This window comes from Terrapene carolina, unplaced genomic scaffold, assembly GCF_002925995.2.
Source record: "Terrapene carolina triunguis isolate 2854851 unplaced genomic scaffold, T_m_triunguis-2.0 Scaffold23, whole genome shotgun sequence".
Lineage (NCBI taxonomy): Eukaryota > Metazoa > Chordata > Testudines > Emydidae > Terrapene > Terrapene triunguis.
In genome coordinates, this window is record NW_020664374.1 from 24572634 (window position 1) to 24597941 (window position 25308).

The following is a 25308-nucleotide window of genomic DNA, read 5'->3' on the forward strand; positions in this document are numbered from 1 at the left end:
TTGTCTCCTTAGCTGACCTACTCCATCTGGACATCACATTAACACTTGGCCGACCTCTTGCCAGTGTTTCCCTGACAGGACACACACTAGTCTTCAGTTGCAATGAAGCTATCAGAGGAGAGGATTTGACCAAAAAGAGGACACTTCAAAAAAGCATTACTTACAAGATTGTTCTTAAAATAGTTTATACTAACTCCTTGACACTCTAACCTGCTCCATCTTCTCTCTGTGTTGTGGGGTGGAAGCACTAAAAGTTAAAATCTTTTCCAACAAATCGATTCTGGTATATATAAATGATGGTTATACCCAACTGCCAGTAGAAGTCTCATGCCTTCTCCATTTGTGAATTAACATTTTGGGAATTTGTACCAAAGATTTAGTCACTGCTAAGCCATCTTTGATTCTTGAATGAAATAGTCCATTGGCAGTACATTGTGGCACATGAAATATATTCTTAATAGTTTTCCTAACCAACACATCGTAACTATTTAAAACATAAAAAGGACAATCACTCAATAGTAAATTAGAAAACATTCTAGGTAAAATGAAAACTTTTTATACTAGTCTGCTTTAAGAGGAGTCCTATAAAGACTGGTACACCAGTCAATAAATTTAATACTTGAAAATGCATCAACAATTCCAGACCATGGGTTTACCTGAGCACCAAATATTTTTCAAATTGGCCAGTTTACAGCATCTATTAATTCACTGCTTAATCTCCCATTGTCATTTGGATTAACAATGTAAATTTTGCGTTTGGGTAAAATATGGAATTGTTTTGTCTTCTTAATATTAACATTAAGACTAGTATGGGTACAAAACTGATACAATTTTTAGATTCTCTGTCAAAACCCTCACAGGAGCCACTCAAAATGGCCACATTATTGGCAAATGCCAAAACTGTGATTTTTTTTCTCTGTAACAAAACTGCACCCCTCAGACTCCATCCATGACAAAAGTTGATCCCTAGCAATATTGAACAGTATTGGAGATAAGAGATCTCTCTGTTTCACCCACTACAAATTGGAATAGACTCAGTGTAATCCTTGCCCACACAAATTTTTGTAGAGCATTTATAAAGATCTTTAACTCCAAACCTTTCACTACTACTAAAGCCCTTGACCTAAAATGCGTCAAATGCTTTGGACAGATCTACAAAGACAATAGCAATTTCATTGCCCCTATGTTTAGCTATTTTCAGTTATTTTAAATATATATTTAGATATATTTTCCTCACATCTGGGAGTGAAATAAATGCTTTTTGTCTGTGGCATTTTAATTGCACAAGTTAATCGGGTCACTAAAATTTTGGAATATATTCTAAGCCAAAGTGATCAAGTTGTTATAGGTCTCCCTGAGGAGAGATGAGCAAGATCTTTAGGGTCTTAAACTTTTGGGATTAAAGTTGTTCTGTTTTCTTTCAAATATTCCAGAATTTGTAAATTTAAAAAATATTACTTTTTAAAAATTATATTAGAATTTAAATTTACATTACCCCAAAGATCATTAACTGTAATTCATTCAGGGCCAGCAGCACTAGTTCTATGCATAGCTTCTAATGTTGCTCAAACTTCATCGGTTAATATTGGTCTTATCAAAAGGTTATCTTCTTGGTCTTCTGCTGGAGGCCATCCTACAGCACTACCATGTCCAACCTTATCCAAAATTTCTAAATAATTGCACTCAATCTCATTAAAGGAAATACAATGTTTAGCCCTATCTGGCTCTCCTGTAATAATACATGCCAATCTCTTTCTATCCATTTCAAATAAAGTTTGATAGAATTTAAAATGGGATATTTTTAGTAGCATATCTCTTTACTGAAAGTGATATCTTCTTTCCTTAACAGTTTCCTTCCATTTTTATTACCACTAATATTATTTTCAAACCTGGTGGTTGATGCTGGTGGGTAAGCAGTTCTAGGGACTTCCACCAATGATTTACACAGTTCCTCGATGATACCCCAGCTATCTGGAGCTGTCTATATTCTATCCAGACTACTTTCTATCTCTTCTAAAATATTTAAAATCTGTTCTATATTCCCAGTATTCCTAAGTGCCAAAGGCATGCTATTGATTTTAGGATGTACCTTTAATTATTTAATCCTCTCACGTGGTGGTGGAACTTGCAATATGATCCCACCAAGTTGATTTTCTAAATCTTCAACCACATTCGCTAATGCTTCTTTAGGGTTTTTTGGGTTTTTTTGGTGGCCAAGTCTCTTCTCTTATCTTCAGTTCATTCTCAATATATCTATTAATATTCCTGGTCCCAGCATATTTAACCTCTAATTGAATTAGAAGTTCAATTTCCTTTGATGTCTATACTCGAGAATGAGAGTTATTAACTGTCATCCTGGCTTCTCTCCACTCTTCATTCCTAGGTGCTGGGTGTTTATACTGGGCATGTTGACACAACCCAGAACTAGTGTGGAAGGCAAAACCACATAGGGAAGAGACAAAACCTTTCTATGGACTAGGTATTTACTTAGGTAAGCATTTGGGGAAAAGGCATGCAAATTGTTTAAAAGGGAATACTTACCAGACTTGCCACATGTGACTCTTATGATTGTACTTTTGTGCGTAATATTAATGTGTTTTGCCCACTTGCCAAAGGTGCTAAAACCTGAGGACATGATGCACAATTATAGAACTCTGTTCTATTTAGAATACCCCATCCTTATACCAAATTCTATTGTGTCTATTGCCCTCAGGATTAAAAAAGCCTGTGCAAAATTATTAGTGCAATCAGTCTCAAGCAAATACATGTCATCTAATGTATCTAAACACTTGTCATAAAATACTAGGCTTAGAAGCATTCCAACTGATTAGAAAGGCTATTTGTAAAACCCAGTGGTAAAATGTTGAAATAATATCTCTCACCTCACCATTGACATGACAGTCCTGATTCTCTTCTCCATATAGGAGATCACATTCTTCCTCACTGTGGGCCTTCCACTCATACAGAATATCCTAATTAACAGGACCCACAACCTGGATCAGATCCCTTACATATTTAACATTGCCAGCTGGGACATCAAAGCTGACAGAGGGGACATTGGTGCTGGATTGGATTAACAATCTGGTATAAATAACAGTATTTAAATTCTCCATAAATGTAAAAGATAGAACCCTTACTGGTGGGAATGTTTGGCTTCTAGCCCTTACTTGCCTCAAGACGGACTCTCACAATTCATCCATTGAAGACTTAGGTGCACTGTGCTCATTGCTATGGAGGCTCATCTCAGTTTGGCACCTGCTTTATCCTCCCTTAAGAAACCTGTGACCAGTGATATTGACCAATAATACTTAAATCAAAGTATTATTATTAGCAGTCAGAATAAATTGAAGACAAGAGGACTTTAAAATACATTGATGCAGCTGTGACAATGTAGTGCGTCTGGTGAAGACGCGCTACGTTGACAAAAGAGCGCTTTTCTGGCTATGTAATTACTCCACCCTTAATGAGAGGCAGAAGCTATGTTGGTGGGAGAGCATCTTCCACCATCACTGTGTGGTGTAGACATCGCTTTTAGTCAATGTAACTTACATCGCTTATGAGGGATGTTTTTTTCACACCTCTGAGCAACGTAAATTACATCAATTTAAGTGGTAGTGTAGACAAAGCCTTAGTCTCATCTAATCTTACACTTCACTACAAGCCAAGTTAGATAGTCTTTCCAATTAAGTTACAGGAACCAAACTGACCCAACTTGCATCCTCTTAGAAAACCAATATTCTTCTGTGACCCTGGTCATAATTGACAAAGCTGCGTATAGCATGATCCGCTGCTTTTTTCTGTAGTCCCACCTCCCTGGTCTGCGAGAGCCTGCCTTAAGTAGGAAAGCGGTACCCCTGGCAACCCAGAAAGAATCCATTACCATATTGTTCATTGTTTCAGGGCCCAGCAGGTGTGAAGTTTCCAGATGCCTCAGACCTGTTTCTCCCAGCTGGCCAGAGCATCCTATCAAAGAGAATGACCCCATAAAGGCTGCATCAATATTTGGGCAGTTAGACCTACTCACTCTTAATGGATTGTAATCACTGGCCTGATGGCTGTCTCCCTCCATGGATGGAGGTATTGAAACTGTTTGAACAGGTGGGGACCCTTTAACTCAGTGGTTCTCAAACTGGGGCCACCACCTGTGTAGGGAAAACCCCTGGCGGGCCGGGCCGGTTTGTATACCTGCTGGGTCTGCAGGTTCGGCAGATCGCGGCTCCCACTGGCCGCAGTTCTCTGCTCCAGGCCAATGGGGGCTGCGGGAAGCGGCGGCCAGCACATCCCTCGGCCCACGCCGCTTCCAGCAGCTCCCATTGGCCTGGAGCAGTGAACTGCGACCAGTGGGAGCCACGATCGGCCGAACCTGCGGACCCAGCAGGTAAACAAACGAGCCTGGCCCGCCAGGGGCTTTCCCTACACAAGCGGCTGCCCCAGTTTGAGAACCACTGACCTATCAAGAGATATTCAGTGGCTTGCAGGATTAGGTTCTACACTTAGGGTGGAAAGCAAATTATTTCCCCATGAACATTATATAAAATATTTTAATTCACAAGGTATTGACCCATTAGGTCCTATGGACTCAATCTGAAGGCATCAGATACAGAATCAGTCTGTGTATTAACAATCCCCATCCAACAGTTGTTGAAAAATGCATTTGTATTCATATTAGTTACATTTTAAACCCCATTATTATAGACATTGTTTCATTCCCCCCCCCCAATATAAGATAAAAGCTACTATTATAGATAAAGATTGACCATCTCCATGTTGATCAAATACAAACAAATATGCTGTTTATAATTTACAGAGGAATAAAAAGGTCACTCAAAGGATTTTTTTTTTTGGTAGTGCTATTCTTTTAAAAGTATCTAAATTAATTTTACTTCCATTGAAAAGCAAAAGGTCTAGCTGAGTTGCAAACCCCCTGAAAAGCAGAGTTTTATAATGGAAGCACAAACATGACCTCAATTACAGCAGCCCCAAAAGGACTGTAATAACAAGGTCTGGAAAAAGTCCACATTTGGAATATTGTGTAACTCTGGTCATCATATGATATGAAGGGCATGGCAGGGATTGAAAAGGTGGATTGGAAGGCAACTCAAATAGTTTAGAGTTGTGGATATGAATTATGACAAAAGATTAGATAGGTTTGGTCTATGTTGCTGTGAAAGGAGGTTTAGAAAACTTCAAGTGTGTTAGGTGAGATTCTGAGACATAGGCATGGACTAATGCCAATAAACTCTTTGAGATACTGTAGCACTAATTAGAAAACAAGAGGTTTATCGACTGAAGTTGAAGGTAGGATTAGTCTGTAAGCAATTTGGGCAAAGTTTTACACAAATAGTACTTAGAATATAGAATAAACTGCCAAAATCATGCCAGCAGAACTCTGTAAATGCACATCTACTTAAAAGAGAGAGACACAATTTCTGGAAGAGGACTGCATACAGGGATATTTTTAGTAACTAGATCATTTGGTGTTAAAGATCTACAATGGGTAGATTTATATTTAATATTTAGGATTTATTTAATTCTTTCATCTTTATATTTGCATCTACTTGCATGCTTTAGAAACATCAACTAATAAATCTTGACAAAACCTGTGAGGTAGGAAATTAAATATTGCTATCCCCTCTTATAGGCAGACACATGTTTTGGCTGTTAAATTAAGTGACTTGCTAAAGGACACAAAGGGAGGCAGAATCAGAGTTGGTGGGATTAGAAATCAGGGGCTCCTGTATCCAGTCCTGTCTTCAGCCTCTACACCATCCCTCTATTTCCTGTGATTTTTTTACAGAAGGTGAATTCTGTCAGTCTAGGTTCTTATTGTAGAATCACTGTAGGATCTGAGCACTTCTGAAGAGTAATAAGAATACCTTTTTTGACTATGTGGGATCATGGTACTACTGCAGAGAAGCTGGGGCAACAGGTAGAACTTTGCATTTTGCTCTGGATGTGATAAGTTGACATTTTAGCAGTTTAGAATTCCATCGCCCTAGCCTGACACCCAGGAAGACTCTCATGTTCACAAGTAAATTTAGGAATCAGCATTTTTCCACTAGTGCATAGTTGTTGCTTGAGATTGTGGTCAACGGGAGAGAGATGGTAGCTTAGGCATTTTTTAATGAAAACTTTAGAGGGTGCCGGGCAGGGTGGGTTTCTATACTATGCAGGGCCAAAGCACAGTTTCTTAGGGTAAATGCAGGTTTTCTTTGGAAGAAACTTATAAATGGCCATCAGTGACAAGGTGTGCTCTGAGCACAGCAGTAGCGTCGCACTCCTTCATTGCAGTGATTTATTTGTAAAATTGCTAGAGCAGGGGTCATCTCAGAAATGTCTTGAAGCTGCAGACTGAAGTACGTTGTAATATATTTCACAAATGTCAGTGGAAATCACAAGATGCAATAGTAGATAAAGGGCACAAATACATTTCCTGACCAAAAATAAATATTTTTCAGCAGCGGGTGGGGGAATTATCCATGACCTTCTGTGATGGGGCCCACTCGCCTCTCACAAGAACCTCCTGCTGGCTGGATGCGTGCCTGCACTTTTTCTCTTTTGTGCTGCTCTTCAGTGACTCAGCCCTCCAGCCAAGTCACGTGCAGTTTGTATGTGTAACACAAACAAAGCCCTTCCAGAGTATAAGTCCAACAGGGCCTATCACAGTACCCCTCAGTTGGCCTCTCTTCCCGCAGCCCTCTCTGGGCTCAGGTCCTTACTTAATCCAACAGGGGCCTGTCATAGTACACCTCTGTTGGTGGTCAACCTGTAACCCTCCCTGGGCTCAGGTCCTAAATGGTCCCCACTCTGGAATGGAGCAGTGCACCCAGAGCTTCCTCCCAGGAGCCTCTTTGTTTGCTGGTGAACCTTGACTGACCCCAGCTCTCCAGCTATCCTCATAATATTTTGAGCCCAAAGGATGGGAAGCTTTCAAGATCAGTTGTTTTCACATTGCTTCCCCCATGCCAAGTTTAATCCTCATAAGAAATATCATATCCTAACCTAGTATCCAGTACATCTGACAGAGAAATACAAAGTGGGATCCTTCTACTTTAGGAGCTGGCATTAATGCAGCAGCAGCTAAGTAGATTCGGATCCATAAATTTGACTTCCCCCACAAATTCTAATTTTGTTATTGGCCTATTTGTAACATATATAACAAAATACCTTATCTTGCAAACAGTGAGATAATAGAGAATCATCCTCAACCATGTTTTTTTTTAATTTTTGGTATTTAATTCTGTCATATTGATCATGGAAAACTTGAGCACAAACAAAACAAGGAGCAAGAGAGAGGGGTTATATTTGCTATTTGCATTGATATGAGTAATGAGTTCTTTTTACAAGCCTTCTTAGGGTCCAGCATGCCCAACACTAACTGGCCTTGTGGACCCTGCTGCAGGGCACTTATTATCCCCCAAAACAGACCCAACGTACTCCCAGAATAGCTGACATATTGCCCCTTTTTGTGTTTACGAGAGGTTCCCTTCAGTTTACTCATTTATCTGTTTTTGCAAGGTGAAAGGGGGGCTACCCTAGAGAAATTGTTAGGGTTTTGCAGGAAATACTTTTAAGAAACACTTTGCTGTACAATTTAGACCTGCTTCCCTTGGGAGGGCATGGATACGGCCTTCTGATAGAATTGATTGACACTAGGCAGTAATCTTTCAAAACAAAATATTTTCTTATTTAGTGTAACCAATATTCCCTGATACCATAAGTCTAAACCAGGGATCGGCAACCAGGATAAGCCTCCTGGCGGGCCGGGCCAGTTTGTTTACCTGCTGCTTCCTCAGGTTCAGCCAATCGCGGCTCCCACTGGCCGGGATTCGCCGTTCCAGGCCAATACGGGCTGCGGGAAGCGGCACGGGCCGAGGGATGTCCCCAATCCACAGTTGTCTGCCTGCCAACATACTAGCTATAGGCTAAACTGAAACTGCTAACTCACTCTTTTTGGCAGTGTGCCAACATTTTGCACATACCAAATTACCAATCTATTAAACAGTAAACAATTACCTTATCCTTTTAATATGTATTCAGTTGTTATTGTGTGCATCTTAATGTTATGGTCTGCTATTGTCACCTTATTTCATGTCAATTTTGTTAATCTTACTTCAGTTCTTCCCCTATTTTCAGTTGATGGTGGCAAGGCAATGTTTTAAGTGCTGTGCTTAGGAAACAGAGTAGAGCAGCTAAAAATCTTTCATGTCACACTAAGAGTTTCCTAGTGCACATTGACATCCTGTGGCTTTCAGAGCACACTAGGGAACTTCTAGTGCACTACAGCAAGGTCCACATGACAGTTGGCACTCCAGTATGGTGTACACTGTAGATTTACCCGCCCCCCCAGCTTGCCATACATTACATGTTTGTGTTGACATGATTTTAAAACGTTGTGATCTATTGTATCATCAGGGAAGACAAACTACCTTCAGCCATTCATAAATGTGTTAAATTACCCAAATGAGAAACTACTAGATTTGTTTTTCATTGGATAATATATTCCACAAATTCTACAGAAATTATGACAAATGATTTGATGAAAAGAGGGAAAGTTCATTAAAATGTATAAATTGAATTGTATTTGTGACAGATAAAGCAATTTCTTGCAATATCCTGGATCAAATTTATTGAATTAAATTTAAAGAGTTCATTATATTAAAAAATCAAATGTATAGGTATTATTGTGGGATTGTATATATTGTCTCTAAGAGGGAGACATGACTAATGTAAACTCTGAGATGTATTATGAGGTTTAAAGGACTCTTTTATACAGGCCAGACAAAATTAAACTTTTGGGATAAACAACATTAAATGGATTTCCTAGGAAATACCTGTGTGTGGGGAGGGGTGTGTGTGTGTGGGGGGAGGAATACAAATTCCCCCTTTTGAAGCTACACCTTGAGAAGAAACCCATTGTCTGGCAGATTACTTATGCAAGGTCTCTGCTGATCAAATACCCAAAGTGTATAAAACAGTGACTCTCAGATTCGTGGGTGTCCTTGTTCTGAGCTAACAACTGTTATGAGCTTGTAACCACAGAAGAACTATTCACCTGTCAGAGTCCTCATTGGGGTTGGGATGATATTTAGTAAGTTTATTAGCATAAGTGTAGTTCTTTTATTGTTTAATATATTTTCTCTGAAATGCTTTTATTTTAAGAATAAATATGCTTGCTTAGAGAGAGTTGTGTGGTAACTTACCTGGTTAAAAAAAACCCCATAAAACAAATGGCAGAGAGGGAAAGTTGATAGTAATGAATATAAATTAGAAGCTAAGAATTGTAGAAAATTGATAAGGGAAGCAAAGGGAAATCTATGGCATGCAGAGTTAAAGACAATAAGATGTTTTAAAAATATATTAGGAACAAAAATGACAGTAATATTGGTCCATTACTGGATGGAAATGATAGAGTTAATTAGTAATAATGAAGAAAAGACAGAAGTGTTCAATAAATATTTCTGTTCTGTATTGGGGGGAGGGGAGAGAGAAGATATAGTCTCATCATTTGAAAACTTGCATCCAAGAGTTTTAAGACCCCACCAAGCAGCTCGATGGACCATTAGTTTTATTTTCAATATGTCTTGGAGCACTGTGAAAGTTCCAGAAGACTGGAAGAAAGCTAATGTTGTGTCAATTTTTAAAAGGGTAAACTGGATGACCCGGGTAATTTATATGCCTGTCGGTCTGACATCAACCCTGGGCAAGATAATGGAGTAGCCGGTATTAAATTAAATTAATAATGAACTAAAGGAGGATAATGTAATTAACACAAATCAATCTGAGTTGATGGAAAATAAATACTGTCAATAAATATTTAATATATTTTTGATGAGATTACAAATTTGATTGATTAAGGTGAAATGTTGACATAATATACTTAGACTTCTGCAAGGTATTTGATTTGCTACCACATGATATTTTGATTAAAAAAAACGTAGAACAATACAAAATTAATATGGCACACATTAAATGGGTTAAAAACTGGCTAATGGATGGGACTCATAATGTAATGGGAAATCATCATCAAGAGGGTGTGTTTCCAATGGTGTCCCATAGGGACTGGTTCTTGGCCCTATGCTATTTAACATTTCTGTCAATGACCTGGAAAAAACATAAAATGATCACTGTTAAAGTTTGCTGATGAAACAAAAATTAGAAGAGTGGTAAATAATAAAAAGGACAGGTCACTGATTCAGAGTTATCTGGGTTGCTTGGTCAACTGGGTGCATCCAAACAATATACATTTTAATATGGCTAAATGTAAGTGTATACATCTAGGATCAAAGAATGCAGTCCATGCTTATACAATGGAGGACTCTATCCTGAGAAGTAATGAGTCTAAAAAAGATTTGATTGTTGTGGCGGATAATTAACTGAACATGAGATCACAATGTGACACTGTGGCTAAAGGTGCTAATGAGATCCTGGGATACATAAACAGGTGAATCTCAATTTAGGAGAGGTTATTTTACTTCTATACTTGGCACTGGCATGACTACAGCTGGAATCCTGTGTCCAGTTCTGGTGCCCACAATTCAAGAAGGATGTTCACTAATTGGAGATGATTCGAAGAAGAGCCATAAGAATGGTTAAAGGATTAGAAAAGCGATCAAGCTATTTAGTTTAACAAAGAGAAGGTTTAAGGGGTGATTTGATTACAGTTTATAAGTCTGTACATGTGGAACAAATATTTAATGATAGGGTCTTCAATCTAGCAGAGAAATGCTTTATACATCCAAAGGCTGGAAATTGAAGCTAGACAAATTCAGACTGGAAATAAGGTATACTTTTTTAACAGGGAGGGTAATTAACCATTGGAACAATTTACGGAGGGTTGTGGTGGATTCTCCATCACTGACCATTTTAAAATCAAGATTAGATTTTTTTTCCCCTAAGAGATATGCTCTAGGAATAACTTCTTGGAAGTTTTATGGCCTGTGTTATATAAGAGGTCAGACTAGATCAGTGGTGGGCAACCTACGGCCCATGGGCCATACACGGCCCATCAGGGTAATCCACTGGTGGGCTGTGAGACAGTTTGTTTACATTGACCATCCACAGGCACGGCCGCCCACAGCTCCCAGTGGCCACGGTTCACCGTTCCCCGCCAATGGGAGCTGTGGGAAGCAGCGGCCAGCACGTCCCTGAGATCCGCGGCTTCCCGCAGCTCCCCTTGGCTGGGAACTGCAAACCACGGCCACTGGGAGCTGTGGGCGGCCGTGCCAGTGGATGGTCAATGTAAACAAACTATCTCATGGCCCGCCAGCGGATTACTGTGACAGGCCGTGTGTGGGCTGCAAGTTGCCCACCACTGGACTAGATTATTACAAGGGTCTCTTCTCGCCCAGGAATCTATGAATCTATTAACTTAACTGTGGATAAGTATGCTGTTTATAGGCTCTGAGGAAAAGGCAAAGCTGGCCTGATTAGGCACTCTGACTCACTGGGCAATTCATAGTGTATACAGGGAACTGTGCAGCTTGGAACTACCCCAGTCTGGCGAGAGAGACAGGGGTCTCCACACAAGAGAGGTGATGGCTGGGGAAATGGAAGCCAAAAACTGCATGGACCACACAGGGGGAATATAGATGCAGTTACCATAAATTGCAAGAGTATCCAATGAAAGTTGATAATTTTGATTTATTACTAATCTCATAAATGTACATGACACCTAGATTAAAACACTGAATTACAGTCTAAAGTAGAAAAGAGTGGATTACAGGGCAGGTATAAAGAGCAAAATTATTAGTGAGAGCATTTGTACTCAAAAAGAAAAAAAAAGACTGTTCCACCATAGAAACAGAAGCATAAAAGCAGCATAAATGATGGTGTGAAGCTGAGTTGGAGAAGGAGAGTAAAGGAACAATAAGGAGAAGGTTGGGAGGAGTATAGGGAACAAGATAGAGAGTAGAAGGAAAGATGGGAGGGATAAGATTATTTATGAAGGTAAACAACGTATGAATTAGAGAAAGTAAGAGACAGAAAGTTAACCATGTAATTTGTGGATGGAGTGGGAGATGAGGTCAAAGTACTAGGGACATTCCTCTCAACATGCCAATGCCCAAATACGGATTGCAGTGTATGATAGAAACCCAAAATAAGGGGCAAAAAAATAGGCCATGCAGGAAACTTAAAATGTTGTAGGGTTCTCTCCCACAAGTAACCTAAAAGGGGGGTACTTGATAGATATACTTAACATATACTGTAATCACTTACATAGATACAGTTTGCAGCTGTTGTGCACAATTTATGCATCACCCAGCAAATAAAAAATAGACTTAATTTGCTATGCCGCTTCTCCAAATCTTGTTAGTGACAGCGATTACATGCATGTTGCCGTTTCCCTCAAAAAAGGAAGTTTACTGAAATAGGAAGCTCTCATCAGAGCATGAATATGCAAGTAATGTGAAAAAATATTCACATACATCATCATCACTGCTGTGTTTGCCAAGAATCTAGGTTCCAACCATGATGTTTATATTTTACAGATGTCTTAGCTCAGCCTGCTTATCTGCATGATTCCCCAAGGCATAACAAGGTGTTCTCTACCAAACAGTATTGAATATGCAAGTATAGCAAATGAACATGTATATTTTTTTAGAGTAATGGTGCTTTATTTATTATTATGATTCACACATATCTCCTTGTTCTATCACCAGCCAGCATGATGGGACAGAAGATAAACCAATGAAATGCCTTTGTGTCAAACATACAGTATGTCAATGTCTTGGATGGTCTGGTAGTGAACAGTTACCCCACTGAGATAAATGTTTATATCTCATTGTGGTTCAGGAAAATGAAAAATAAGGAGAGAAAGAAACAAACACGTTTGGACTGGCAACGTGCCATTGTTGCATTGTACTACAAAGGGAAGAAGGCAGGTATTGAACCTTTTTCATAAATATATCCCCCAAATAAAAGAAAACTGCCTTTATAGATCAATAAAAGTGTTTTTAACACTCAGCTAATAAATAAACCTCTATTCTGAACACCAATGAGATGAACTTTCCTTGTGAATGTCTTGGTTGGAATGTTTGGGACAATACATCAGAAAATCAGTACTAGTACATTATGTGTGCTGTACTTTCCCAGTTACATGTATAGATTTCTAAATTATGTATTGGATTCTCCTAATTATAATAGAAGTCACAGCAGAGCTGGTATCAGTGTATAGTTCAATATATTATTGTGCTAAACATGAGAAACAAGACTGCAGGTCTGATAAATTACGTGGAGAATTTCTGAAGACCTATATCTATCACCCTGCTCTTTCTCTGCCCTATCAGCAGCAAGTTTTCATGCTTCATATAATTCAAATAAAAATGAGAAGGTCTCTCACTGATCTTGAATTTATGTGTTGCCCGATCCTCTCTTGTCTGTATACTACCTGTCAGTAGCAGGTAAGCAGGCGGATAAAGTATTGGCAGAGAAGATTGATGTATCTAATGTTTCAAATAAATATTGAATTATCTTTCTTGACCTGTATAAGGGGGAAAAAAAAGCAGATTTTTGGCCTCTCAGTAAAACTTACAAAACTTTTGATTTAGGTGCTCACCTCAAATCCTAGGGTTTGCTCCTTTTCCTAAGTGCAATCAGTTGGTGTTTGGTTCTGGAAGTGTTTTACAAGTAGTACTCCATTACAACAAAGAATTAATCCTTGAACGTTGAACTCTCTGCTGGTGCAGCACCACTGAAGTCAATAGTATTATGTCAACAGAGAACCTGGCCACAGTATCATCTGCTAATAAAACCTTAAGGAGTTAAAGTTCTGACCTTCATTCTTACTGTAAACATAGAAGTCTATCTTTCATGTTGTTCCTCAAAGGTGAGTAGTTTCTCCCTCTTCCCCCTACCCTCCCCCTGCCTTTTTTAATTTAAAAGAGAACAAGTAATTTTATAAATACTCTAATGGTTTGATTAAGCCAGGAAAAAATCATGCTATTGAAGCTCATATGTGCGGTATGTAAACTTGCTCATTGCTTTTCATTTTAGCAAACAGGGAAATGAGGAGTAAGGTTTCAGTAGGATATGTTTGCAATGTTGATGGTGAAAATATGCAGATCCTCTGCTCAAAGAACATTCTTGTTCTTGTTGTTTTTTTTCTTTACTTTCTAATAACTGGTTAAATCCTTTTTTAAAAGACTGTAATGCACAGGTGTCTACATCACAAATATCACCAGCACTAATTAAACTGGTGTTGGTAGTCCAAGAAGAAAAATTAAATAGGTATGGAAAATAAACTCTTCTTATACCTAGGTGTGCTAGACCTGTCAGCTCATGGTAGCTGGGAAGCTTTGCACTAACTCTGATAAACTGTTACTGTACTGTAGACCTGTCAATCTAGCAACTTTCATGAACATTAAATTAATATTTTAAATCAAACAAAAATAAGTTCTATGTACTGATCAAAGCTACTGAAAATGTAGAAATACAAATTTAATGAGATTCATAAGATAGTTTTTTCCTTAACTTTTGGGAGACCACTCCATAATTGTAGAAACCTTACGATGAAGGAGGGTTTCATAATAACTAGCATATGTATCTTCCTGGGTCCCTTAGAATTTAAGGTCAGAAGGGACTATTATGATCATCTAGTCTGACCTCCTGCACAACGCAGGCCACAGAATCTCACCTACCCACTCCCGCAACAAACCCTTTGTCTGAGCCATTAAAGTCCTCAAATCATGGTTTAAAGACTTCAAGGTGCAGAGAATCCTCCAGCAAGTGACCCATGCCCCACGCTGCAGAGGAAGACAAAAAAAAAAAAAAAAACCCAGGGCCTCTGCCAATCTGACTCACCAGACAGACACCGAGGAAGAATTCTCTGTAGTAACTCAGATCCCACCTCATCTAACATCCCTTTGTATGATCTTTGTCCTCCTTACTGTTTGCAACATCACCTTGCTTATTGTCATCTGGAAATGTAATTAATATACTTTTCACTTTTTCTGGATCATTAATAAAGATGTTAAATCAAACTGGTCCCAACACTGACCCTGTAACATCCTGCTAGGTACCTTCAGCCAACTTGATGCAGTGGGGTTTATCATTATCCTTTTTTATAGTCCTTTAGTCGGTTTTCAATCCTTTGATAGTGCTCTTATCCAAGCCAATCTGACTAATTAAAAATAAAAAAAATACTGTCGGGCTCTGTATGGAATGGTTCATTAATGTACAAAGCTTGTATATTTACCATGTTGCATTTGTTCACTGATTGATTATGTAATTATTGGAAAAGGACATGTTTGTCTGATGGGGTTTTTGTTTATTTGTCTATAAACATCTTCTCTACTATTCAGAGTTGTGTAATAGCCTACAGAATTTAAAGTGCCTCCCCTTAATACTTGTTTTGTCACATAGGGTCAGATAGCACCGATAGGCACCAATCTGATTAGGGGATGGTGCAGAGTCACACTGTCTCCCGGAGTACCAGGACGCATTGCATCTCAGGGTATATCTACACTGCACACTTTTTATGGTGGCATGCAGAGTACATACATTGCATGGCCCTCTAGCATGGGTATAAATACCAGCGTAGATGGTGAGGCACTGCTTAGATGAGTAAAGACATGATGAACCCTGTGATTATGTATAGCTCTCCACACACCCAAGCAGTGCCTCCCTGTCACTCTTGCTGTTTTAAGCAGTGTAGTGTCTTGCTGCCTCCCTGCTGCTGGAGTCTTTCCCCACTTCAGGGAAAGGCTCCAGCAGCGGCAAAAGGCTCTGGCGGGGGACGCAGCAGGGAAAGGCTCTGGCAGAGGCAACAATCTTTGTGCCTCACCCACCCAAAGTAAGGACTATAACTTTGGCTGGATTTAGGGGCAGTTGAATCTTAATATTTTTCAGATGTCCCATATCATACAAAAACTGGTTTATTTTTGTCCTCTTGTCTAAGTAATTTTATTCCCAATCACATAGAATTCCCGAATTTTGACAAACCATCTCAAAATGTCTAGACCAGACATCTGTTTCCATACCATAGCTATCAGCAAGTGAATTGCTAATGTATTCACTCTCCTTTTAAACACCCTTTCTGCTGAGCGACCCAGTAGCAAAACTAATGTCTCTATTGGCAGGTCACAATCTGTTGCAATTCAATTTGCCCAAACTCCCTAATGTTGAGGCAGTTCCATCAGCTATCAATAAAAGATCTCACTTCCCCACACATCTGAGCAGAGATTCTTCTATATATTTCTTTAATCTTTTGTATTGCCAGATGCTGCACACACATTATTATGTAAAAAATGTTCGTTTATTTGTACCCATACCCTTGCAGAAGTCATGCACTACCACATTCATGTATTATTTACACCATTTCCTAATGTGTTCATATACCTTTCTGTACCCTTTGTAACTGAATCATTATAAGGTGTGATAAAATCTGGAAAATAATTCTAAGTGCTCTTTTACCATTTCCATAAGTATCTGGCTAATGTAAGATTTCATTTCTTTTCTTTTGCAATAATAATTGTGGGCTATATGTGTCATTGGTTTTTAAGCAGAACATGAATTGGTTCCAAGAGAAAGTTCTCTTTACAAATTGATAGCCTGATATGGTCCAATAATTTTAAATATATTGGAAAAATAGGAAACATTTTCCAATGTCTGTATGAAATTATCTATTATGAGAAGATATCACGAGAATGGAATATATGTCAAGCCAAGATATATTCTCAAAACTCAATTTCCGCAACCTATATCTTTATTGTTTACTGATGAAAATGAATGCCCATTTTTTCCCATATCTTGTTTAAAGTGAGTCCTGCAACAGGACATTCATGAAGATGTCCTAGTCTACTTGATTTTCTTAACCATATTACTTCTTCCAAAGGTGTTTATTTTCCTTTGAACATCCTGCACATTTGAACCCAAACCCTCTCTATCTCTGGCAATCGCCAAACTAACAAAGTTCTGAACTGAGATGGAAAGAAGTAATGTGCTATATTTAGAAAAAGTAAGCTTCCTTCATTGTTCATTTAAGAATTTGCTTTCATCTTCATTTCTATATAGGACACTTTTTGTAACACTAAAGAACTTTCCAAAATAGGTGAACATTTTTTACAATTCTGCGCTGGTGCCTGGAGCTGGCCCTGTACAGGAGTTTTGCTTTTGTATTCAGCCCTTTACAAAGATAGATTACAATACCTTCATTTTTTTTAAGTCATTCTCTATTGGGGGCGAGGAGAAGGAATATTTGAGGGGCAGCACCCCACCTTTTAAATCTGCCAATTGGGAAGGTGTTATTTTGTCATGACCAAAATATGTCAGGTGGGACAACTTAGTTTACCCTATCCAAAATAAAGTCCTCTCAGAACGATAGCGACTTCACCTGTCAATTGAATCTGATATGTCTATTAGTAACAGAGTATACTAAAATTTACTTCTTGGCAGAAAGTTTATTACGGCTACAAACATTCTCCTTACATAGTGTAAACACTAACATAGCATTGGTACAGCTAAAAGCCATATGGTCAAGATAAAAATTACATGTAAGTGTTTAATATCCATTTATGTCCATTAAAATCAAAATATTCCTGCAAAAATCTTCTAACATTCTAAAATCAATACAGCCAATTTTATATCATTTGTCCCACAGCCTTCAGGTTTTGCATTATCCGCAATGTGTAGCTAGTAAAGAAAAAATGGATTTGACATCATTAACAAAACATCATCTATAAGCAAACGTATCTAACATTTTAAATTATCAGTCATGATATTTATTTATTTTTCAATGTATGTTGCCTCTAATTTTTCTGCTTGTTTTTCATCTTGTTGATATAAATGTTTATAATTTTATGTCTGTGAACCATATTCTCCACCATTTCTTGAATCAGCTACTGTTATTTGAGATGAGTTGGAGGGTTCTTTTCAATCTTATCTATGAGAAATGATGTGATGTCACTTTTTTCCTTTCTTATTACTTAGTGTAGTTTTATGTAGAAAAGGAGAGGGAAGACAAAAAAAAAAAAAAAAAACAGGCAAACTAGCTCTCCTCAGCTGTATAAAAGGATACTTATTTTAGTGGCTAGAAAAATAGGGTGAAGGAATGGAATTGAGGAAGCAAAAATAATCACCAAAAGGGAACCACTGAAATCACTCCATCTTCTCCTTAACTACTGTAATTCTATTTCCCCTCCAGATGACCTGACTCACTTGGCTCCACTGTCATAGCTGACTTGGCTCTACTCTCTCTGTGGGTTCTCCCTCTCAGACACAAATAACTTTTAGGGTTTATTTAAAGGTCTTCTAAACATGACAAAAATTAAGGGTGCTTATATCAGCCAGTTTCTGGTGGTGGTTATACTAATATTATTTATGATTGGCAGTGTTGGGGGGAAAATTGTCACTCTATGAGTTTCTCTGATTTCAACTTTTCATCTGAAGGAGAGTTAAACATAGTTTTGAGGAGAAAATATAGTGTAGATGTTTCATTGTAAAAATCACATATATGTATTGGGGAACTGCTTATAAAAACTGTAATATTCTTTTCAAAGATTCAAGATGAAGGAAGGGAAAGTATAGGAACTTTTTAGAAATTATAGTCTCCACTACACAGAGCTCTCAAGAAATATGAGAGAGCATATAACACTAGAAGATCAGTTATGTAGTGCCCATAAGAACATAATAAGTCTACAGAATCTGAACTGGTTTTAGACTGATGGTCCTCTCTTATAAATCTGGGCTAATACCTCTCTTTAGTGAGTTTTGTGGGATTAAAATTTGGAGACCATCACAGAAAACTTTTGTTAACATTTTAGTTCTATCTGGTGGTTCTTCCTGTTAGAAAAGCAAGAGGCAAGTCAAGGATAAGAATAAGCAACACTGGAGCAGCTGAGGTGCTAAATAAAAGCTCCAGAGGAGACAGTGAAAGCACTGATTAATGGTGGCTATCACAGTGTTTTCCTTTATATTAATGTCAAGGTGTGGGGGTGATGAGGATAAAGACTCTCTATCCATAGGATGAAGATAAAAAGCTCCAAAACTCTGGGGAATCAATCAGAGACAGTAGAATTGAACATCCCATGGGAAATTAATAGACCTGACTGGGGAATGTTCTTGAGGTGGTTTCTTTTATGCTCCAGTCTGAAATAATTATTATCTCATTAGTTGTGAGCAGAATAAGAGACACTGAATATGGAGATGGCCTTTCTGTAGAACTGAACCAAATTACAATAAATGAGATCTGCGAGAAAATTCTGCTTTTGACAATTTAACGCTTGCGCTGTCCTTACAATATTCACTTAACTTCTTATGTGCTTTAATGTCTATGAGACAGATGTCTCACTTGATAAAAGAACCTTTAATATTAGCTTTTGTTTTTATCAGTTGACAGGGGAAATAGATGTACTCATTTGTTTTCCAGGTTTATGTAAGCCTGGATAGTCACACATCTGAGTAGACATAGTGTTCAAATACCCCCCATTATTTTGCAATGATATCCTTATGTTGCATTCTATTTGAGATAAAACAGAAGACAGCACAGCAGCAGATTGCTCTGCTTCCATAGTCCTTGTGTGAAACTTAGCTGATATTGTTGATTGCCCACCTGAAATACACTTAAATTGTTATCCTATAGTACATTTCTGTAGCTACTCTCATGTAGGCTATATCCCTATGGTTTTAGAGATTGGATGGAATCAAACTGTTTTTCTGGCTTTTTCAATATCATTCCTCCTTCAGAATAGCAAAAGAACTGTATGTGCCAGCATTAGCAGTTGTGATGAGCTTTGGAGCACAGTTGTGCATGCCTCGAGCAACTGGAAGACTTACCCATGTATAGTCATAAGCCAAAAAGTCTCTACCTGAAGGCTCTTATATAACTGAGGCTTCTGCTGCAAAGAAGTACCATGTACAAGAGATTATGGAAATGATTTCTCATCCTTTCCTTTCCTACATCTAGTGCCCAGTAAATTTTTGCTCAATGACACCAGAAATCCTAAAACATCTCATAGCTCTGTCTGTAAAAACAGATCATGCTGTTATATGGTGAAAAGAAAAGGAAAGAAAAAGAGTGACATTAACTGACATACAGGAGCAGGGCCGGCTCCAGGGTTTTTGCTGCGATCGGTGGCACTTTGGCGACAGCTCTACCGCCGCCACTTCATTCTTCGGCAGCAATTCGGCGGCAGGTCCTTCCATCAGGGAACGGAGGGACCCGCCGACGATTTGCCGCTGTCAAGGCTGCTTTCCCACTCTGAACTTTAGGGTACAAATGTGGGGGCCTGCATGAAAACTTCTAAGCTTAACTACCAGCTTAGATCTGGTCCGCTGCCACCATTCCCAAAGCTAATTCCCTTCCCTGGGAAGCCTTGAGAAACTTTTCACCAATTCCCTGGTGAATACAGATCCAAACCCCTTGGATCTTAAAACAAGGAGAAATTAACCATCCCCCCTCCTTCCTCCCACCAACTCCTGGTGGATCAAGATCCAACCCCCTTGGATCTAAAAACAAGGAAAAATCAATCAGGTTCTTAAAAAGAAGGCTTTTAATTAAAGAAAAAGGTAAAAATCATCTCTGTAAAATCAGGATGGAAAATAACTTTACAGGGTAATCAAACTTAAAGAGCTCAGAGGACCCCCCTCTAGCCTTAGGTTCAAAGTACAGCAAACAGAGATAAACACTCTAGTAAAAGGTACATTTACAAGTTGAGAAAACAAAGGTAAACTAACACGCCTTGCCTGGCTGTTTACTTACAAGTTTGAAATATGAGAGACTTGTTCAGAAAGATGTGGAGAGCCTGGATTGATGTCTGGTCCCTCTTAGTCCCAAGAGCAAACAACCCCCAAAACAAAGAGCACAAACAAAAGCCTTCCCTCCCCCCAAGATTTGAAAGTATCATGTCCCCTTATTGGTCCTTTGGGTCAGGTGTCAGCCAGGTTACCCGAGCTTCTTAACCCTTTACAGGTAAAAGGATTTTGGAGTCTCTGGCCAGGAGGGATTTTATAGTACTGTACACAGGAGAGCTGTTACCCTTCCCTTTATAGTTATGACAGCCGCCGAAGAGCCGGACGTGTCGCCCCTTTCCATGGGCCGCCCCAAGCACCTGCTTGCTGCGCTGGTGCCTAGAGCCGGCCCTGTACAGGAGTTTTGCTTTTGTATTCAACCCTTTAAAAAGATAGATTACAATACCTTCATTTTTTTAAGTCATTCTCTATTGGGGGCGAGGAGAAGGAATATTTGAGCGGCAGCACCCCACCTTTTAAATCTGCCGATTGGGAAGGTGTTATTTTGTCATGACCAAAATATGTCAGGTGGGACAACTTAGTTTACCCTATCCAAAATAAAGTCCTCTCAGAACGATAGCGACTTCACCTGTCAACAGGGAAATCTGGCCTGTACAAACTAGTAATGATATAACACTTTTCACTTAGAGGTGGAATTATTACTAGTGGAAGTTTTGCCAAAGGCATAAAATAAGCAAAATGTCTCCCCAACATCCTCTCTCTGCCTGTTATAATAACTACACAGACATGATTTGTTGTATGAAAATATATTTGTATAGTTATTAGTTTTTCTTTTGCTTAGCTGTTCCCCATCCCTGCCCCCTGTCCCCCACACCTTCTCTTCTATCTAGCTATATAGGTGTTTATGTGGCACTCAGCACTATTTTATCTGAGCACCTCACATAAATTAAGTGATGACAATGGGAACTGCTTGAAAATCTTCCATCAATTAATCAGAAAATGGCCTTGGAACAAAATGAAAATTTCCATGAAAAAGTCCCCTTTTTAAAAGTTTTCAGTCTTCAGATTTTTCAGGAAAAAATGTTCAAAGAAAAAGATTGATGTTTATCACTGAAAACATATCAATTTCTTAACCAGTTTTAATGACACGATCTTTTTGTCTCTTCTTCTTCCAAGACACTAAGAAGGAGTCAGCGGGGTTTTCAAGTTGTTTCAATTAATCTCTGAGAATGAGGGTACTATTAGAAAAGGACTTGGGTGAAGAAGTATCATGGGGTAGCCGTGTTAGTCTGTATCTACATAAACAACTCCTTGTTGTTTGGGTGAAGAGATTTTTTTTTTTTTGAAGCGGCTGAATTTGCTTCTTGGCAACCATTTCAGGACCATAGGTCTCATTGGGGAGTTAGATGCCCTATGTATTTTACTTCACATCTCCTGATGCCCTGGTGTGTGGCAGATTTTATGAATATGGGGGCCCTGAGCCTAGTAAGGGGTGAGTTTGGTGGCTCCTGTGACAGGAGAGGGCATAAAAGGACTGGGCAGGCCAGGTCTCTGTGAAATTTCCAGCCCCTACATGATTTCCAAGGGCTGGTTGGACACAAGATTTGGAGCCATAAAAATAGCCCTGTGCTCAGGGCCACTTCCCATTTGCCAGTTTGCCCAGCAGGCAAGCTATCCTCCCTCCCTTATCTCATTGGCTTCAGGTCATGCTAGTAGCTCCTTTGGAGCTGGTAAGGAATCTTTCACCATACCATCAGATTGGCCAAGGTTGGTTGGGGGTTATTCACCTCCCTGCTCTCCATCCCCCTCCCCTGGTGAAACCCAACCATAGGTCTGGGATTCTGCACCTCCTGGAGGTCACAGTTTGGATCTCAGAGTCATTTAGTTGCTGCAACTTTTGGCAGGTGCCCAGTTGAGGAACTTGATAATTTAGGCTCCAGATCCAAAAAGAGGAACATAACAAGCATCTTGAGGGCATCTCCTGATGAGATGAAGGCAATGTGTCCAACCCCTTGGGGGCAAATGCAAACCAGGGGCTGGGATACTTCACCAGGGGGACCATCCCGGCCAATGCTCTTTACAGTAGTGCTGGTGGGGAATTGAGGTCCCCTCTCACCTCAAAAAGGGAGAGAGATGCTAGTGGTCAAGTGGAGGCACCCAGAGAAGCTCCTCATGTGGTGACTGGCTCCCCCAGCAATAGGAGCACCCAAAGAATGGGTAAAGGATCAATGGAGTGTAAGGGATTGCACTGGGCTGTCCCCAAATCGTAACCTTGTATTTAATTTGACTAATAAAGTTGTGGCCTGGTTAAAACCCATACCATGTGTCCTGCCTTCTTCCACGAGGTGAGCACACCACACTATCATTTTCACTAAAACGCCCAATATTTTCCATCTTCATTAGCTTCATGATCATGGCATGCAAACAAAATTTAGATAAAAAGTATAAGATACTCTTGATGGAAGGTTGCAATGTAACACTACTTTATTTCCTAGAATCCATAACACCTGAGCACCAAAAACAGAGACAAAGCAGGCTGCTCCTGAAACAGAAGAGGCACAACTAAACCCACCTTACTCTAGGCTATCTGTCTGCAAACTGTCTGCTGTTAAGTCCTGACTGTATGCTTCCCAATAGAGACCCGTAGTCTGCAAGCAGGAGTAAGAAAACCCCATTAATTTAAAGTGACAGCTCATAATTTTTATACAGCTTTCAATACACCAATATAAATGCTGCCTCCTGCTGTCTACCTTGTGTTGCCATAAGAACTATCTATGATGTAAGGTACAGGAGTAGGTGTGGGGGTAGGGAGGGTGTTATCCCTCAAGCTGGAAGAAAGGGAGACAATTTAGATGACGATAGAGCAGTGGTGGGCAACCTGCAGCCCACAGGGACATGCTGACCACCACTTCCCGCAACTCCCATTGGCTGGGAACGGTGAACCCCGGCCAATGGGAGCTGTGGGTGGCTGTGCAAATGTAAACAAACTGTCTCGCGGCCCGCCCACGGATTACCCTGACAGACTGCGTGTGGCCCATGGTTCGCAGGTTGCTCACCACTGGGGTGGAGGATGGGAAAAAACACTGAATGCATTTTTTAAGGGGGAAACTTGGTCTATAGCTCTATATGACCCAAACATTTAAAAATGTAACATCACTTAAGAAACCGATGGTCTCACACTTTGAAACTATTTGTTGCACAACAGGCGCTTTAACAAGCCATGAATTCAAAAGCAAAAACACACACATTGATATTGCCTCTAACTACTTCCCATCATCTAAGACTTGCAGGACTCTCCTTCTGCCTCAGGCCATTTGCACATACTCTTTTCTGAATGACTGACAGAATCATTTAACACTGCTTAATTCACTTGCGTCACAAAAGAAAATGAAAGCAATAAAACATATGCACTTAATAAAGAGGAAACGAACATTTCCACCCATTTCAATTTATTATGCTTTATTTGTTTCACAGTTCTCTTAAACTGTGCTACATATTACAGCAACTTCAACAATATAACCCTGTCTGTGTTTTTCTTTCTGGATGGCTGACATAATTAAACCCTCTCCACTAGCACAACCTGTTGCTATAGTATATGGTATTTGCTATGTGTTTATGTACCCCATAAAAATGACATGTGTAACAACTGTTCATAGTAAAGGATGGGAGGAACACAGTCTAAATTCCTTAAGGACTCAGGTTGGAAGGTTTGTTGTTGTCGTTATGATTAATTATTTCCATCATCATAGCACCTAGGGGCCCCAGTCATGGACAGGACCACATTGTGCTAGGTGCTGTACAAACACAGAAGAAGAAGACAGTTCCAGCTCCAAAAAGCTTGCAGTCTAAGATAAGAATCAGCAGATGGTTACAGACAGACAGACAGATGGGGGAGTACAGGGAAATGAGACAATATTTGTCAGCACGAGAGAGCCATTTATAACAGCTGTGTTTTGTCATAGAGCAATTACTCATAATACATTTGAAATTGTTTTTCTATTAAAATGGATCACCTAACAGGTTAGTTGTGGGGTCTTTCCTTTTTCCCTTTCAAAGTGACATTTTTTGCAAATGTCTGAATGTTTTGGAAGCTCATTTCATGCTCTATTATTCTCTGTCTAGTGCCTTCATATAAAATATTGTACACACCCAAAAAATTAGTGTATTGTGTGATGAGCCAGAGTCCCTCTGTTCTGGGTTTATTCTCTTCATTATGTATAAACAAGTATGTTTATACAGCTAAAGCCATTAAGATGGAATTATTATTACTACAGTGTAGCCTCCAATCATTTTAGAATGAAACTGAATTTAGAAATAGATTAGGATGCAATTATCTCATTCAGAGCAAGATGCTTCATTTCAAGCTGTTGTGCTAGATCCAATGTGAAAAAGTTTCATTTTCCTGCCTAGGGTAACCAGATGGCGAGAGTGAAAAGTAGGACACCTATTTATGCCTGGTGGAATTTCAAAAATGACATTGCATCAGTATATGAACAAAGCTAAGTAGTCTGGGAAGATTAAAAACTGTTTCAAATTTGGGTATTTCTACTTCAGAAAGGACTAGTGAGAGATCAATATGGCTCAAAATGATACACATTTTATGATAGCATTGTTTACTAA